Here is an 18,343-nt window from a genome sequence, read left to right on the forward strand (position 1 = left end):
CATCTTATTTTAAAGTGCACCTCCCTCAGAATGTGTCAGACATTTGAATTGGAATACAAGAAGAGGAGATGTGGGGAAGTCAAGGAAAAATGTTAATGAAAGATATATGTTTGTTTTTGGTTTTTTTTTTCTTTTTTTGTGTGTGTGTTTTGTTTTTTTGTTTTTTTAAATTTTTTTGAAAACTTCAATAAATATTTTATGGAAAAAAAAAACAGAATGTGTCAGACAGTATGAAAATAATATTTGAATGGTGCATTTTCTCTTCAGTTCTCTTGGCAGTTGTTTAAAGTTTATTTATACACACACTACTTTTTAACTGCTAAGCTGCACAGGCAATTTCAGAGTATAGAGTTCTTGGGGCTGTGCCACTTCTGACCGCAAGTGAGTGCCACTTCTGCCCTCCCTACTGCGGGCATGCAGCCTGCAACAGATTACCCTCAATGATAGGCAGCCCTCAACAGAATAAAAAGGTCCCTGACCCTTGCACCAGTCATTACTAAAGTTACAAATACTCAGCCTGCAGACCCATTTACTCTTAGGACAGATGTAGCCTATGTGGTACCCTCCAGATGGTGGTCTACAGCTCTCATCCATAGCCATTAGTCATTTTGACTCTGGCTGATAGGCATTGTTGTCCAACAACATCGGGAAGACATGTTGGCTACCCCCTGCCTTCAGGTGCAAGTCTTATTGAAGTCAGAAATATTTCTATAGGGTCTGTGGTAAAGAGAATTCTAGGTTTAAAGCAGTCTTTGTAAAACAATGCATCCTTCTTTGGAAGAACCATTGCCACTTATTTTTATATCCCACAATTCAGTTTGCTTTCCATCACATACGGCAATAGCTACATGAGAGGATAAGCTAAGATTATCTTCCAAAGTGTTTTTCCCCCTCCCCTTCAGCTTTAAGAAAGTCTATGATGACAGCAGCAATGGGCTTCCCAATGACTGGCAACCTAATTCAGCTGCGGAATGATCTGTCTTGTGACACTTTCTATTGCTTTTCCCTGCGGACTTGATGAGTTAGAGAGAACTTCCCCCCCCCCTTGAAGTAGAACTGGTATATGTTTGTAGTCTCCTCTGCATGCATTTACAACTCTGTGGCAGATGTGTGAAGCAGTCGGCAGTGCATCAAATGTCACTGTTCTTTCCATTGGAGACAACAGCAGAATGCACAAAAGCTCCGACGAAATGGAGCAGAGATGTTAGGTGACTCCACACAGCAATAAAATGTGTAGGCATGTTACTGCAGTTCTCATTTGCTAGCATTATGGAGCCCATGGTAAATATATAACACACATAATTGGTGATGTGTTAAATGGCATTGGACCCACTTTAATAGGCAGTCACTTTCAGGGTTGTTTTTTCTTTTTAAAAAAACCTAGGATATTTAGTTCATGCTTTGCATTTACAATTTATGGTTTGGGACAAGCGACGAAAGTTGCAAACATAAATACATAGGGGTTTGAAAGTGACAAAAGCCTGTTTCATTTTTCATTCATTGAATCAATACTGAATAATTCAATAGTAAACCCGAGACTCAAAGGAACTATACTGACAAACAGTCAGGCTGAAGCGCTTTCAGTCGTATGCTTCTCTGAGGCCAATTGTTTCTTGGGATGCCTCTCTGAGCCCTGATAATCCTCCAGTAAACTTTTGGATACACCTTGATAAAAAGGAAACAGAAGAATTTCTAAAAAATAGGATCGCTGAGTAAAGCTGAAGTGTCAGCATTGCAAAAGAATCCTGGAAGCCAAGGTTAGAGCTTCCACTGGTAATCTACACCTGTGACAGTGGCAATGCTCCAACTCTTCTGTCCCTTTAAGACTGTTATGGGCAATCTCTGACCCAATGTCCTAATTAAGCCCAGCAGAGGTCCTCAAATGGCCCATAAAGTTGCTTCCTCCAAATCATACCTACCTGTTTCACACCTGATACGATGGATGTCAGTTGTTGGGCAGGCAATGGCATATCTCCATTCCAAACGTGGGGTTTGAAGGCACCCCAACAACCTGATCGGCAGCACCTGCAAAGCAACGCAACTTTCCCCACATGATTTGATTTCAAATCATACAGGCAGAAGAAGTACAAGTTTGCAGTTGCTGCCTATCAAAGTCCTGTGTCTTTTACTCGCATTGATTCCAAACTGCATGTGTAAATGAAAACAAAAAAAACAAAAAACCCTCCACCTGACCTGTCAAAATGACCTGTGAGGTTTTGGGTGACATAAGGATATATCCTCAGAAGTGCTCTGCTCCACCACAGAGAAGTGTGGAAGACGCATCCCAACTACTCCCTTCGTACATACACAGTATTTTTCCCCTTTGCTAATCCCATCTGGCAGGAACAGAAAGAACAAATCTATTCAGGTTTAACTCCTAAAGGACAGGAGGACCTGTTGCCCTCCAGATGTTTTTGGGCTCAAGCTCTCATCAGCCCCTGCCAGCATGGCCAAAGGTTGAGTGAAGATGGGAGCTGTAGTCAAACAACATCTGGAGGGCAACAGGTTACCCACTCATAAACCTACTTTCACAGACTTAAGGAAGGTGCTACCACCCTGCATGTATGCTGGAGATAGTAACTCCTAGGACCCTTTTTGATTCAATTCTTCATTTCCCCCCATCTCTAAATTATAGCTGCTCTAGAACATACCACAAAAAGGAGTTATCTGTGGATACTTCTGTCTTCATTTTTCATAGGGAAGATTCCTCCCCAGAAAGAACCTGTGCCGTTGGTGTAAAGAGCAGTGCTATGCTTTCATACAGAAATTCCTGTAGCTAATTGTAGGTGCACAGACAGGTTGGAAAATACTGTTCATTTTTATTTTAAGGCAGCCTCCAGTTTCTCACATGCCCTTTATCTTGAATCTTTTAATAAAAGCCTTGAATTAGAACTGTGGATCTGTCTTGCCTGGTGGCCTAATCATTTGCCCAGGCTTTTAAAGAGAGATAAGAGGAAGGTATAAATTTAGTCTCTTGCCTAGACAGATGAGAGGTCTTTCTAACAGTACTTACCTTTCCACAGATTATTTCCTACAGCTCTTAAGCACCTCCTGCCTTGGGAGCAATAGAGGCTGGTCCATTGCGGCAAATGGGGCAATGCCCTCCCAATCTCAATCTGCCCTTAAGCAGCCCTGCCTGCCTGCATCAAATTTCTCCTCCTTAGTTTCAGTTTTGCTTTATTAGAACTTATCAGGAAGAAAGATAGGGACAAAACTAGAGTTAGTTGACTCGTCCTATCATTGGCCTCCCTAGCTTCTGCCCAGCTAGCCACATTGGGACCCAGTCTGCCCTGTTTGTCAGTAATGACAGCCAATGTTGGACTAGGACCTTGGAGACCAGGGTTCAAATCCCTGCCAAGCCACAAAACTCACGGGGTGACCTCCACTTAACCTACCTCACATGTTTGTTGTGAGGATAAAACGGGGAGGAAGACAACCATGCATACCGTCTTGAGCTCCTTTGAGGAAAGGTGGGATTTAAATTCCATAAATAAATACAATTAATGACTAATCAGTGAGGTAGAGGTAGCTTTCTAATTAACCTAAGTTTGGTGTGCCTCTTTATCTGTTTAGGGTGGGAATCCAACTCCCATCACCCCCAGCTAGCATGGCCAATAGCCTAGGATGATGAGAGTGATAGCCCAACAATATCTGGAAGGTGCCATGTTGGTTCTCCCTAGTTTTCCTCATAAGAGAGATGTGGGAGTGAGTGCCACTGTGTTACAACACCTCACCTTTATTGCATGGAAGAAGCGGAACACAGCCACTGCATGATGGCTTCTCAACAATGTACCACAATGATGTGGTGTCCACCACAGATTTCATCTGATGGTAACATCTCATCAGTTCAGTCCACTCCTAGCAGTATGGACACACACACCATTCATGGCCACATCTCATGTAAAAGTCCCAGATTGTTGATGTAACAATGGAGACTGAATTAAGGTATGAAACTTACTATAATAAGCTAGAGGCCACTGACTTGCATGGCTTGATTAGAGCAATTCACCAAGGACAAGAAAATGGCTATCAATGGCTATTAGTCTTAGTTGTTACAAGGAATCTTCATGTTTACAGGCAGTGTGCAACTGAGTAACAGCTGCTAACAGGGGTGGGGGCAGAGGCCTATTTCCTTCAGACTTGTCTTGTTTCCCAGAAGCGTATGGTTCACCACTATGGGAAGCAGGGTGCTATAAAAGATGGACCTTCACCTTCATCAGGTATGGCCCTTCAATGGTGGATGTTGCCCATTGGGGCCATTAGAGTTGAAGACAGGGAGCCCAACAGTAGAGGGAGCCACAGCCAATAACAGGTGGAGCCAACAAATTTGAATGAGCCCTGCTGAGTTCTCCAAGGGCAACACTGAGATTAAAAAGGAGGGTGACAGTCACTGCCAACCCTGGGACTAGACTGCTGGGACTGCTGGCTGAGGGCAGAATGAGGTAGGTGGGGCAGTGTCCCATTCACCCAAATGGACTAGTCTTCACTGCAGCCCTTCATTTGTAATTTGGAATATCTATATGGTTTCGTGTACATTCGCCTTCCAACCCATGTACACTGCAAAATGCATTGTAAAATGTGTTGATCTGGATTGTTGTTTTGTATTTTTTAACACAAAGATGCACTGTGTCCACCCAAAAAGTAATGTGTGAAGCAGCCTCTACAATAAGAACACTTGCTTTCTCCAGAATATTCAAAATATATCTGCTAGCATTTATGTTGATACCTACTTGTTAAAATGGAAGCTGCTAGCTGAATCTGGGGTGTCAAGTATGTTAAAATCTGGTCCTTGCAAAGGCCAGAATTTCCTTCCAGTCTGTTTTGTGTTGATCAGTCTTATGCTGATTATTTCTCTGTTAAAGCCAGCAGAAATTATATTTGGTAATATGACACAAACATCGTGTTTCCTTTCCTATTTGCACTATCTTTGTTCTTTACTATTTATAGCCTAAAATATGTATCATAAAGCACTCCGTAGTTGAACTGCTGCCAAGATCAACATTGCTATTGGAACATATACTTCTGCATTCTCTGCACTATCATTAACTAGCAAAAATGCTCATCATTGTGATGGGGGAACTGGGTGATGGGGTGGACGAGTATATATATCTAAAGTCCTCTTGGGATACCTTTCTATGAAGCTACCTTATATTAAAGCTGGCCATTGGTCCATTTAGCTCAGTATTGTCTACACTGACTAGTGGTCCCTTACCAGCATTTCAGACAGGGGTCTCTCCCCCAACACTACTGGAGATTGAACCTGGAGATTGAGAGCCAGTGTGGTGTAGTGGTTAAGAGTGGTAGACTCGTAATCTGGGGAACCGGGTTTGCGTCTCCACTCCTCCACATGCAGCTGCTGGGTGATCTTGGGCCAGTCACACTTCTCTGAAGTCTCTCAGCCTCACTCACCTCACAGAGTGTTTGTTGTGGGGGAGGAAGGGAAAGGAGAATGTTAGCCGCTTTGAGACTCCTTTGGGTAGTGATAAAGCGGGATATCAAATCCAAATTCTTCTTCTTCTTCTGGGAGCTGATTCATACAAAGCAGACACTCCACCACTGAACTGTGGCTCTTGCCCAACAACAAAAAACTGGAAAAACATATAGTTCTCTATGTAGACATTTCAGAATCATCCCATTATGTAAACTCCTACCTGCAGTTTAAAGCTGTACAGCCCAGTCTCAGGTTTACCGTCTTAGTAAAAACTTTCTTTATACATGAGGGAGGGCAACTTTTGCCCCCAACAAAGATTAGTACACAAACCTAAGTCTGCCAGTGGGAATAAATTGCAACTGTCCATTGTATGTTGGAGAAAATGAAGGCCTGTCTTCTAGGGAATCATCATGGGGATAAAGGAAATTAACAAGTCCCCTGTGTCCATCAAACCTTATTTTCTTGAAGAATTTGGATGTTCTGACTCTCCCAGCCATCTTTCCTCTGACACACATTCTTCTTTGTCTCAGAGAACTGAATGGGGGAATGTCCACCGTGTCTGTATGTTCCAACCCATCATCTTAAGAAAACTTCACTCTGGGTTCCATTTCCAAGTCTCGCACTAGTCCCTTCTCAACATTTGAAAGCTCTCAGAATTAAGAACCATGGACAGCTCCTTCGGGACACCTCTGGCCTCAATTTTTATTGCATTTCCCATTCCAGCCACGCAGAACTTTACACAGGAGTCTTGGTTGTTGGCTAATCCCAATAAAAATGCTAAATAGCTATCACAGCACCATCGGGAGTTGCCAGTCTCTTTCATGGAAGCTAAAACTACAATCTATCTTTTATATGTCACTAACTTTTAACTGATGGATTGCATTTTCTTTGCTGCATATGAGACACAGTGGCCACAATATGCTCCATAGGCATCACTGCCTGTGCCTGTCCTGGAATTCCACTTTAGTACTATGGTGGTGTTTTAGTACAGTACCTGTGGGATCTGCAACAAAATGTTGCAGGGCTGAGTGCTCTTGTTCAGTGTTCTAGTCAGATGGTTGTGTCCAACATTCCATTCCCCTCTTCTCTATTATTAATATTTTTTGCTCTCTAACAGTAAATCCACACCATACATTTAGAACACACTGCTCACTCTCCAAATAATCCTGGGAACTGTAGTTTGTTAAGGGTGTTGGGAACTGTAGCTCTTTGAAGGGTAAACTACAATTCCCAGGAATCTTTGCGGGGGACATGTATGTTAACGTGCTATAAATGTGTTTTATATTTATGGTGTGAATGTGAATTGAGGCAGAATGCAAGAGCTACTGAGCATACTTAGTCTTCACTTGACTTTTTTGGGGTTTCCACCTCCCTTAGGACACTCTCCTTACACACACACACACACACAGAGAGAGAGAGAGAGAGAGAGAGAGAGACTCAGTGGTGGTGGTTTTCTTGACATCTGCAAACCACCAGATTCTTTCATTTTGGCTTCATGAAGGTCCACACTGAGAAAATTAGTTCGCCATTAGCATGTAGGATAAGAACCAACAGCTGTGTTTGCTGTGGAGTGGGGAAGGAAAGGCAAATATCTAAATTCAGAGTCTGAAACAAACACTCACAGAGACACTAGGGAGCTGCCACATGCTCACTGCACATCCCACAGCGTTTGGAGACACATGGCCTTCTCTCCTTCATGTTTTATGATATTTGTTGCTGCAAAGACCAATGTGCACAAAGAATACATGCCTGTCGCGGAAAGCGTGAATTGGCTCTCCGCCTTCTGAGATTCCAAGAATAGCTTTTGGAGACAGGACACGTTTGCATTTCCAACAAATATTTTCAATCTGATTTCTTTTTAAAGTGGTTCTTTAAGGATATATTCCCTCCCTCCTCATCTGAGTTAAGAACTGTGTGGCTTTAAAAAAAATACTTCAGAATATGAAGCCTAGAAGGAAACTCTTCATATATTGCAACTGTTTTCAATAAGGACAAATTACAAGATAAACCGGGGGGTGGGGTGGGGTCAGATATGACTTGATAGTATCTCTTTAAAATGCAGACAATGTAAAGTTCATCCCTCAAGGCAGTAGCTGGAGGAGGAGGAAATAGCTGGGCACTGAATTTCAAACCTTTACTCTCATTATTTATTGCTTTGTCTTGCAGCCAAATTGCTCTGGCCTGGATAGCTTAAAAAGTTCCTTGATTGTCTCCTATGATAATGCCCCACATCTCTTACCTCTTTCATGAAATTAGTGATTGATGCACAGCTGGCTAGCACTATGATCTGAACATTTCTGCATTTTTAAGACACAAGTTTATTTGACTATAAGCAGCACTGCAGTGTTTAACAACTGCAGCCAAAGGCTGTGTTTGAGGAGTATGCTGTAGATTCAAATGGATCCTAAACCTGGAACCGAATTGGGGTGATTCAGTAGGTCTATATGAAGTGAAGTGGGATCAGTGCAAATTGCCCCATACTGAAGTGAGAACCCCACCCCTTCAAAGTACTTCAGGGTGCTTTGGAAATTAAAGATGTCAAAAAAGAAGAAATATTGCAAACACCTCTGCTAAAAGTGAAATTAATGTCTGTAGCTTGCCAAAGAAGGAAAATATCAGGGTGGAGTGGGGGCTCTTTGTAAGCATTGCTGGTAAAGCTTGTGATCAGAGGAAATAATCTTATTTGGACTCTCCAATCCCAGAGTTTTGGAGAAAGTATATTTAAGTAAACTTCAGTACTGCCTAACAAATGAGAATAAATAGCCAATGTTATCTAACTCTCCATCAAACACACTGGGATGAATGCTCAATAAGTAGGTCATCTGGAAGTGTCCTGGCAAATTGGTGCTCAGGACCCAGAAACAAAAGTTATGACAGAGGGGAAATGAAATTCTTGTATTTCTCTGATACAAATTTAGAATATCCCTAAAACACATATCCCTGCACACTAATTTGTCTTTAGTTTAACAGGGTCCTTACTTAGGGACCTCTATCATGTCTACCATATTAAGAACAACTGACTACATAACACTAGAGAAATTTAACTCTTTTTAAACCCATCCCCAAACTGTAAAGGCTGCCCATGTGGAAAAAAATCACTTTGGCTATCCTCCTAGTGTTTGACATAATTCACTCCTTCACAAAAGACAAATATGCCTGGAAAATTCCATAGCATTCTTCTTCTTCCTCTTCCTCTTCCTCTTCCTCATCTTCTTCTTTGTAAGCAAACTTTATACACACACATTATGTTCCAATTCCCTTTTCACTGACAAATTCTGCATTTATAGGTAGCATTTGTAGGAAAACATGGACCGAGGAAAGCTGCTTTACAAACAGAGCCACCATGTGAGAGATCCAGTGTGTGGCTTGGTGAAAGAGCATCTGCTCTGCATGCAGAAGGTCCTGGGATCATTCCGTGTCTCCAAAAAGCCAGGGAATGTACTCAGTCTGAAAGTCTGGGGGCCAGTCATCATTCAGTGTAGACAGTACTGAGCTAGACACTCCAAAGGCCTGACTCAGTATAAGACAGCTTACCACATTCTTCTGAGTGTATGAACCAAACTGAACCTTCAGTGTAGGGGAAGAAGGCTGTATCAGGGTGTGTGTGTGTGTGTGTGTGTGTGTGTGAGAGAGAGAGAGAGAGAGAGAGAGAGAGAGAGAGAATTCCCTGCCTATCTCATCACTTACCTGCACACACAAATATGTTACATTCACTGCATGTGTGGTATGGGTCACAATGCCCTTTGGGCCAAGCATCTTGTGAACAATGATAAGTGCATTAATTCAATGTTTCTGTGGAAACAAGGAATTGGTGATGGGAGAAGAAAAACAGAATCCCTGTGCTGCTTTGGGGTTTTGAAATCATATCATCTTTCTTTTCTTTCTCCTTTCCCTCGTGTGGTGGCATCTTCTCTAGTGCATAGCATTATGAGATGCACGTAATGGTTACAATCTGCAAACACTCTTTTCTTGCTCTCCAGTTAATGGTCCAGAAGAGTCTGCACCATTTAATCTTCAGATATGAAACACTCAGTGACCCTCAGCTGTGGAAATCAAGCTTTGGCTGGTTAAGAGGATGCAAAACATACTTTATAAAAATGGATAAAAGTGAAGTCAGCTTCTTCTTTTTTAAGAAAAAAATATATTTTTAACATGCTCATGTGTTGAAACCCAAATTCAATGAAATAAACCACATGACTGACTAAAAAGAAACATGCGTGGGCTATCCCACTGACATTCCAAATGAGAACTCTTAATAGCTAATTTCTAAATCAGAGATACTCTCATTTATTTAATTGTTTTTTATTTTACACACTTTATCAGAAATGATCAAAGGCCATTTCAACCATAAATCCAGTCCTCTTGTGACATGCAGGCAGCTGAATCAATACCTGACAGAAGCCTTTTTAAAAGCAACGTATCTGAACCCTACCATATGGGGTGGAATTTTCATGCTGTGATGCATCCAGCACAAAATATTCTATATTTACTTGAATGTAGGGCAGTATCCTCAGTGAATGTAGGAAGCTACTTTATATGACTAGCTCAGCATTGTCTACAATGACTGACAAGAGGCTATTCAGGTCTAAGACAGAGATACCCCCCCACCAGTTACCTGAACTTTTAAAGCTGGAGACACAGACTCATAGATCTGGAGGGAGACTTATAGGCCATCCATGGCTATCATTGGTTACTAAAGTTGAGGGGTATGTTCTACTTCAGAAGGCAGTACACTTCTGAATTCCAGCTGCTGAAAACCACAGGAGGGGAGAGTACTGTTGTGCTCAGGTCCTGTTTGCAGGTTCCCAATAGGCACCTGGTTGTCACGGGTAGGACTGGATTCTAGACTAGATGGGCCACTGGCCTGATCCAACAGACTCTTCTTATGTACATCTGTTCCAGCCTCCTGCATGAAGCAGGGATTTCAAAGCACCTCCACTAGCTGACTTTCCAATCTCTATTTGAAGACCTCCAGTGATGGGGAGCCCACCATTCCCCTCAGTAAGTGTTTCCATTGTCAAACTGTTCTTAACAGCAATACATTTCTCCTCAGGTTCAACTGAAACCTACCTTCTTGAAAGTTGAACTCATTAGGTGGACAGTGAGCTTCTGTGACTTGAACCCCCACCGCAAACTCCACATATCAGGTCCCTAATCACTCAGCCACATTAGCAGGTTTCAATGAATGTATCTTGGAATTTATGTATGTTAAGCATGTGCTGTAACTCTGAGTAGGGGGTATGTGGTATTAGGGAAGGAGGAGTACCTCTGTTGGGGAACATGTTGTGATCCTTCTGGGGTCCCCAGACTGCATTCTGCTCTCACCTGTGGCTCCTAGAAGCTATCTGCATGTGAAAGTGGTCACACCCCGGGAACAGCTTCAGTTGGCCAGCAAAACCAGCTGAGGGTAGCTGATGGGTCTCAAACCCTCAGTGAGTTAGGGATAAGACTAATTGGACAAGACCAATAATGGGTCCAATTGTCAAGAAGGCAGTTTCTGCACATGCTGTAGAGAGGCAGATCGGGCTCGTTAACCTGAGAAGATAGCCCACCTAGGAAAAGAAATACTCCGATCCTAAATGTCTACTGCCTTGTGGGATATCTTCAGGAAAAGAAAAGGCTAAGGAGTAAACCCTACACAAATCCGGAATGGAGTCCGTAATACAGTTGGATAGCACATTGTACACCACCTTCTGGCAATTACTTCAGCAAAGCTGGTGCCAGACATATTGTTCTGCTTTCATTTGGACCACATCCAAATGAAGAGTGAGGGGTCTTATCAACTGGACAGTCCAGGACCTTCATATGCACTGCCACGGCTTGCACCCAGGGAGGTCACTTTGGTGCTGTTTGACTTACCCCCCTGGACATTGGCTCTTGGCACAGTTGGATGCCAACCACAATGTACCTTTGAGCCATGGTCCTTCCCCATCAGCATTTCATGCTGTTTTTAGCCGTCATGGATAATAGCCATTGATAGACCTGTCCTGTATGCCTAATCCATTTGCAAAACCATCTCTGCTAGCAGGAACTGCAACATTCTGTGGCAATGCAATGAAGTCCATTATACATAATTATACATTATGTGACAAAACACTGCCGTTTGTTCTGCCTGAAACTGCTACCACTCAGCTTCAGTTGTTGACCCTGAATTCTAATGGTCTGAGAGAGATAATCAGTCCTCTCAACTTGCTCTTTCCACATAGATATGTTTCTGTTACACATGAAACACCTGATGTGAGGAGAACTTGCATCCCTCTGTGTGTGTTAGACCAGACAGTGGTTTAAGTCAGTGACAGTGTTCTACTGAGTGGTGACATGTGCTAGGCACAGAATCCAGGGACACTGTGTCATGGGGTCACATGCCATTGGTCCCAGTTCAAGATCAAGGAAGCAATTGCAGAGCAAGTGTTCTAGCAATTCACAGTCAGGTGAAACAAATACCAGAACTAGATAAAGTAAGGTCAAGGGCCAAAAGAGAAACAAGTCAGGGATATTCCTGGGCAGCTCCAGGTTTATCTAGACTGGAAAACAGACTTGAATCTTGCTTATAACCACCAGCAGACCCCTACTGAATCTTAAATAGGACTTCTCTGTTATGTATTTTATGTTAAAAATGCATACACACTGTATATTGTGTGGGGAAAATGGGATCACAGGAAGCTGCATCCTACTGAGGCAAATAATTGGTCCATCTAGCTAAATGCTGTGTGCAAAAAGAAAGAGGGCGAGCTAGTGAAAGGAGACAGAATTAGACTGCCCAGTCCATGCCTACTTGTGGGCATCTGTAAACTGGTAGTGGTTGTGGAAACAAATTGGGAGCAAATGAAAATAAATGAAAACTGTGGCTTATGGGATATGTTCCAACTCTGGTATTAACTTTAGAATTTCTCCATCTTAAAAAGGAAAGAAGACAGTAGGGGCGGGGGAGGGGGATTGGCCAATAGTTCAGAAGATGGAAATCTCTTTAGCTGCTGTTTCACCAGCTGACCCTGAATTCTAAAGTGTTATTTGAGAGAATTTCCTTCCCCTGTGTGTCAACAGAGTTACTCTCTTCCTTGCAAAGTCTTCCTGACTTGGTTTATACTTTATCCTTGCCAGATTGCCTCCAGCAATCACTTGTCTGAGAGCTGAGATCAACTGTGGAACTCTTTCTGATGTACACTTGGCGGCTAACCTAGGTTGTGCTCTGAGTAATGGGTGAAATGGCTTTAAGGCATGTATGTGGCAGGACAAGTCACTGAGCTGCAGAAGTGTCGGTGCTTGTTGGCCAAAAGGGAGAGACAGAGTAATCAGAAATCTGCAAAAAAGAAAAAAGAAAGAAAAAACACGAAATTGTTTCCTTGACTCATCGTAGCATGAGTCAAAACGTTGATGTCTTGGAAGCAATGGAAAATTAATTTAAACACCTTGTGAACATAGTGTCAACTAAGATGTAGTGTAAGTTCTGTTTAGATCAGGTGTGGGGGTGGAGCTAATACAGTTTAGGTCACAATATATATATCTCAGCTCTCTACCCAGCCCACACAGCTTTTGAGCAGGTCACACCCCTCACTGGCCCTACTTTATATGCTTTTTGAGTATTTTTGCCTGGTTGGAATGTGTCCTTGAATTCTGATAATGACTCTTGCTTGCCTGGATGGCGTAGAGAGAGGCAAGTGTGAGTGTGAATAAACTAGCCTACTGTACAGAGAGAAACAGATGCATCCATTGCTCCACCCAGTTTTACCTTTGACCCACCGCTGGCATGTGGCCCTTGTAAGTTTGCCCAGCATGGAATGTGGCCCTCAAACAGAAAAAGTTCCCCATCCCTGGTTTAGACCTTTGAGAAACTCTCTGGGATTTTTTTTTTAATTTATTAGCTTCTTTATTTATCTTTTAAAAATAAATTTGTGGGCAGCAGGACTGGGAACAGAGGGCAACACTGCTGGGCACCTTCAAGGTTTCAACAATAGTCCCACCCCTAACCACCACAGTCCCTTAGTCCTGCTGTGGGTCAGCTTGCAATTACCATCTCGTCAATCCCACTCTGTCTATCTGCCCCAGAGGAAAAATCCAAGAGAGCAAATAGTGACCAGAAGTGAAAATAGTTTTCCTGCTCACTCATCTGCCCTTTCTTTCTGGACAGCAGTGGGTCAAGGGAGATCAAGGGAATAATTGCAAAGAGGAAGAGATGAGTGCACTGCAGCCATATTAGGAACTGAGATAGGAAGCTGCCTTATACTGAATCAGATCATTGGTTCCTCTGTCTCAGTATTGCCTTCACTCGCTGGAAGAGGCTCTCCAGAGTTTCAGAGAAGGAGTCTTTCCCAGTCCTAACTGGAGATGCCAGGGATCTAACCTCAGACCTTCTGCCTGCAAAGCAGAAGCTCTACTACTGAGCTATGGCCCTTCCATAAGCATATTGCCAGAGGGCTGCCCAAAATCCAGAGCCAGCTCTGTAAGAGATGTCACAATCCCTTCGATGGTTCACAGTTTTCACATATTGAAAAGAAAATGTAGTAAAAAAACTGGAGGAAGAGTCAGGAAGAAGTCTGCTTCCTTTTCTTCTTCTAGCAAGCATTGGTGCCTGCATCAAAAATGTTCATACTCTCCAAACATTCTTTTGTCACCAAGGTAACTGCTGCATTTAAAACATCTTCCTCTCCTCTAAGTTCCCCTGGAACCCACCTTCCCTCGTTATCAAATCTCTCTCGGTAAAGATGCTGGCAGCCCAGAAGAGTTAAACTGTGACTTCTCTGGAGAATGGCAGCGTCATCTCCAAATTAACCAGGTAAACCACTGGGGTGTGCCGAAAGGCATGATGTGTCAGCAGAATTTTGCTTGCCATCTCATTAGCACACCCAGCCCTTTGAGAATCAGAAGCAAAACCCTCCTATTGCTTTGCCAAGTCGGCTCATCCACTGTGCTTGCCAGATTGCCTCCAGCAATACTCTCCCAAACATTTTTTTGTTGGGGGGTGATGCTTCTTCTACCTAATGAAACAAAGAGCCCAGTTCCAGGTAAAAATAAAATAAAACCAACAAATGGTACTTTATTTAAACAGACATTTCCTAGCAGGAGCCTATGCCTTAGTTGTCATTTCCCTTTTAAAGTCAGGGAACTGTCACTTTTTATTATCTCTGCAACAAAAAGGAGTTCACGGTGCCCAGTTTCTCTCATAACTACATTCCCCAGGATTGTGCATTTGCAGTGACTAAACAAAGGTGACTTTCAAAGATCACTAGGGGGCATCATTTACATCTTCTCCTCAAAAATGTGTCAATATTTTATTTATTTCTTTTTTAAAAAAATTAATCCGGAGTGGAATATAGATTGTTTGTCTATCTGTCTCACTTTTCATTTCAGCAAAGCTGAACACACACACACACACACACACAGAGAGAGAGAGAGAGAGAGAGAGAGAGAGAAATTCAATAAAAATAATCATCAGTGGCATCCATAAAAAATAAATAAATGTAGCAGTAACCAGTATTAATAGCATTAAGGATCAGGAAAAGCCTGGGTGAAAAGGTATGTTTTCAGTTGAGAGCAAAAACATCTCACAGCTAGTGCTCATCTGATCTCAACAGAGAGAGCATTCCATCTGGTAAAACATAAGAATGCTAAAGGAACAAGACAAAGTCCAATCAAGTCCACCAACCTGTTCTCACAATGGCCTACCAGGAACCTTGGAGAAGCTCACAATCAGGACACTCTCCATGCTTGTGATTCCCACCAAGCAATAGTCTGAGGCATACTGTCTCTGACAAGGGAGGTAAATAAAGTCATCGTGACTAGTAGCTGTTGATAGCCTTATCACCACAAGAGATATGTTCCTTTGCTGCAATGCCCTATTTCCCATCAGATGGACTTCTGCATATGCATTTTACTGTTTGTTACCATGCTGTGTATTTTTGTGTTTCTATTTTGTAAGCTGCCCTGTGATCCTCAGATGAAAGGCAGCATATAATTTATTATTATTATTATTATTATTATTATTATTATTATTATTATTATCATCATCATCATCATCACACACACACACCCAAAATAGAGTGTATTAACATTATTTTACTTCTATAGAAATGCAAGTTTTGCTTTGTTTTGCTTTGCTTTATTTCACCCACTGTGATGCTCCATAGATTTATGGCATTTTGCAATGCCTGATTTCTCTTCCCACCAATTCATTCTCAATAAGGAAGCTTCCTTCTTTGATTCACTGAGAGAGAAAGCTAGCACTAGTGCTGTCAAATAAAAAATGGATATATAGTGCCTTTTATATCTGCAATGATGATGGACAATATGAATGGTAATGGCTCCTTGTTCATAATGCATTACACCAAAATTGTTCCCAGCTTTGTCCTTGACACTTTTCTGGCCTTTAGTTGTAAAGAGCAAGAGTCAGCATCAATAACCATTTACTCATGATTTCCTACCATCTCCACTCTTTATGAGAGAACCTAATGTGTGTCTTGCATACAATAAACCACCATACATAATCCTCCTTCACAAATAATATTCCTTTATCGTGCAGAACATAACTGGAAAATATTTGTATGTGCTTCCAAATCTCTCTTTGCCATCAGGTCACTGAGCTTCAACAAGACAGTGTCATTTCAAATAGGAAGTAAACCTTCTCACCCAGTGATTACCTTAGTTAGTGCAGTGCCAAAATCTGTCCTCCAATTATCAACAAAGCTCTCTTCATTTTCATTTTTAACACATTTTAGATTTTTTTCAGAATTTCAGTGGTTGCAGTGATTTGAGCTTATATTAGGCGGAAGGTGGTAGGCAGGGTTGCCAGCTTGCCCCCCATATTGAAGATCACCCTCCGTGTCCCCCATCCCTGTCCAGACGAGCACTTCCACGGCTCCAAGATGCCACCACCACCTGGCAAGAAGAGTCCACTGCCAGCACGCTTGCTGCTGCCCAGCCGCATCCTCCTCATTGTTGTCCTCCTCAGGGTGGCCCAGGGGAGGGTAGAGCAGGACACCCACACTGTCACTGCCTCTGTCAAAAAGCAAGCCACCAGGCCCAAATAGCAGGAGGCTGTTGCCATGGTGCCAACCCTGCCTGTGTGGTGGGGAGGCATGTGGGCAGCCCAGGGAGTGCGTGGAGGGAGGTGCATGGGCCCTTTGGCAGTTGCCAATGCCAAAGCTTCCTCTGAGCCCTCTACGCGTCCCATTCATGCCCCTGTGGTGGTGGGGGATGGCGTCCCCCTCAATATTGGGGGAGATCAGCCCCTGGCCACCAATATTGAGGGGGCCCAAGCACCTTCTGACCCCCTATAGTTGGCACACCTGGTGTTCGGTGTGCTATCCTTTCCAGTAAACAATTCTCCAGCACTGCAGAATCCCCAGCTTGCCTTGCTTAATAAAATGGAAAAGTTCCATAGGAGGATCTACACCATGTTGTCTCCACCGGGAAGGGGGGGGGCTTTAATTCAAGTGCAGAAAACCTGGAAACACTGCAGACTTCAGAACACTGGTTAAATCATTTAAAGAACAAGAGAAAGGACACTCGGTGACACAACCACCTCAAAATTAATGCAAGCACATCAGAAACCCTGCACCACACCCATTAGAATTTCATCAGAATTGTTTCTTTCCTGTGATATGATTGAAATACTTGAAAGAACGTCTCCACCTCCAACCTGGACACTGAGGTCCAGTTCTGAGGGCCTTCTGAAGTTATAAGAAACCAGGCAGAGGAACTTCTCAATAGTGGCACCCACCCTGTGGAATGCCCTCCTGACAGATGTCAAAGAGATAAAACTATTATACAACCTTCCGTAGGCATCTGAAGGCAGACCTGTATCAGGAAGTTTTTAAGGTTTGATGTTTTGTTGTTTTTGTCTTTATATTCTGTTGGAAGCCACCCAAAGTGGCTGGGGCAACCCAGTCAGATGCGTAGATACAAGTAAATTATTATTATTATTAACAATAATATTGCAGACTACATTTAGAGTAGAACACTCCTTTTTATCCCAGCAGCAACTGAGATAAGACCAGCTGCCACCAACCTGGTGTCCTCCAGATGTTTTGGATTATAACTCCGATCTTCCCCAGACCCGGCACTGGTGGAAGTTTTTGGAAGTTTGCAAAAGCTGCTCAGGGCACATCTAAATAGTAAAATAGAATATTGTGGGATTCCAGCTAGTCAGCTGAAGAAAATATCTATGTCTTGTCATTTGAGTTAGTTAGTTTAAAAAAGAGCCTCATCCCTGGAGGGTGCTCTGTAAATTTAGAACTGTTGTAGAAATATTTGTCTATTGTGTTCATCCAAAAAGAAAAAAAAAGTGCCCACAGAGCACATTGTGAGGATTTGATGGAACTTTTCAAGTACAAAAGAAAAGGAGCAAGCAAACAGCTAGATGCTCCTGGGTTCCTCTGCTAGCCTGGCATGTTAATTTATTTTATCCCTACTGAAAGTAAAGGTATAATTGTTTTGATTTATAATCCATGTTACCCAAGGCAGGTACCAGAAATTGTTGTCCCTGAAGTGGGGCTTTTTTTTTTTTAAGTGACAAAGCAATGTACTGGAGCTGTTGGTAGTGAGAAATACAGAAGACTCAAAGCATGCTAACAGCCTAGGCCAGTGATTATCAGACTGTTTCCATTCCACCATCCTTAAACCATCCCTGATGGAAGTTGGACTCCAATGACAGCTGGAATGCCACAGGTTCTCCATCCGTTCCCTAAACTTACTCTGCCCAGGAAATCTCAAAGTTAAATCACAAAGAAATGCTTCAATCCATTTGTTTGTTGCAATGAAATACAGTGGTGCCTCGGGTTAAGAACTTAATTCGTTCTGGAGGTCTGTTCTTAACCTGAAACTGTTCTTAACCTGAAGCACCACTTTAGCTAATGGGGCCTCCTGCTGCCACTGTGCCACAGCTGCACAGCTGTTCTCTTCTTATCCTGAAGCAAA

The 18,343-nt window shown here is 42.6% G+C and overlaps 1 protein-coding gene and 1 long non-coding RNA gene across 2 annotated transcripts in view; one reads left to right on the plus strand and one right to left on the minus strand.

Annotated features, from left to right (window-relative positions):
- Positions 1-18,343, plus strand: part of CDH8 (cadherin 8) — a 231,688-nt gene that overhangs the window by 25,340 nt on the left and 188,005 nt on the right. The window lies entirely within an intron of this gene.
- Positions 1,506-3,887, minus strand: LOC310767653. The gene is made up of 3 exons (XR_014551008.1): positions 3,735-3,887; positions 1,920-2,025; positions 1,506-1,665 (listed from the first exon to the last, which is right to left on the minus strand). It is a non-coding gene; the product is annotated as an uncharacterized lncRNA (long non-coding RNA).

The sequence above is a fragment of the Podarcis filfolensis genome, assembly GCF_964270895.1.
Source record: "Podarcis filfolensis genome assembly, chromosome: 8".
Taxonomy (NCBI): domain Eukaryota; kingdom Metazoa; phylum Chordata; class Lepidosauria; order Squamata; family Lacertidae; genus Podarcis; species Podarcis filfolensis.